Genomic DNA, 1,438 nt, shown 5'->3' with positions numbered 1-1,438 from the left:
GGGGAACAGACAAGTTGCTGTCCTTTTGTTCTTCAGTCTAGTTGTGGAGGACATTGCTTCACTGGCCCATGTTGGTATTATCATTGCGTTCTTCCCGGGTGAGGCAGGTAGGTCACCCACCGGTCACTGGATGCCCGCCCGCTCACAGCGGCTCTTGGCTGCCCATGCCAGCTGCCGGCCACTCACGGGAGCCCACTGCAGCTCCACTGCCTAAGCGGTTACCAGTGATTCACGGCAGCCCAGATCCAGGTTGAGCTGTTGTTCACCATTTTAGCTGTAGAGGGCACAGCGTCACTGGACCTCATGTGGGATCCGAACCGGGGCCCGGATGCTCAGAGCTGGCGTCCTGAGCCAACTTTTACCCAATGTGCCACTCGGCGGGCCCAAAAGTTCTTTTGATATGATTTTTCACTTAAATTTCACTCAATTCTCGTAACATCTGGATGAGGCAGGTACTATACAACCCTCATGGTATAGATAAGGAATCTGAAGCTTAGAGAGTCAACTGTTTTTTCCAAAGTCATAAGCCAGGATTGGGATTTAGGTAATCGGAGTCCACAGTCTTAACTGTTAAGTGCTCCACTAGACTGCCTTTTCCTATTAATAGGAAATAGTATATTTGCCCTCAAGGAATTTACAATTTTGATAGCCAAGTTTAAAATTGCAGCTTCTAGAGAGGTTCTTAGGCAGAGAGAGAACCTGGAAGTACTCTTTGGAAGATTTGGGTATTATTTGTCCATTCACATGTTTATTGAGTATCTATGTAGTAGAGATAACAGAACTAGCAATGCTTTAGGGAAATTCATTTGGCATCTATGAACTGACCAGAATGAGGAAGGAAGACCAGTTCAAACTGCAGTTATGCAGCAGTCCTAGAACTGTAATAGAGAAAATGAAGAGAAACTGTAGAAAACACTCATTCATTCAGGAAATAGTTACTGTACTACCTGTTCTAGGTATGAGGTGTGATCAAACGATATGGTGAATGTTTTAAAAGAATTATTACAGTAAGACACATCGCCATTAATCCCCCTCAAAATATTCCGCTTCACTTCGAACCCACTTATTCCATCGCGCTACTTTCTGAAGTAGTTCTGGAAGCCCTCTTTCGTGAATGTCTTTAGTTGTGTTGTCGTGGCTGCCTTGACATCCTGAATGACTTTGACTTTGGGGAAGAGCCAGAAGTCGCACAGTGCCAGATCTGGTGAAGAAGGTGGATGAGGACACACTGTAATGTTTTTATTTGACAGAAATTGCCATATACCAGAAGCGATATGTGACACAGAGCATTGTCATGATGGAAGATGATTTACAGCACACTTTAAAATACACCTTCTCTTAACTGTAGTTCACATCCACTGATTTCACCGAACACGTTGAAACTTGTCACACAAGTTGACACTTGTCACACACTGTTACTAAGGTTCGACGCACCGCT

This window comes from Hipposideros armiger, unplaced genomic scaffold, assembly GCF_001890085.2.
Source record: "Hipposideros armiger isolate ML-2016 unplaced genomic scaffold, ASM189008v1 scaffold_650, whole genome shotgun sequence".
Taxonomy (NCBI): domain Eukaryota; kingdom Metazoa; phylum Chordata; class Mammalia; order Chiroptera; family Hipposideridae; genus Hipposideros; species Hipposideros armiger.
Note: the sequence above shows the minus strand (reverse complement) of the source record.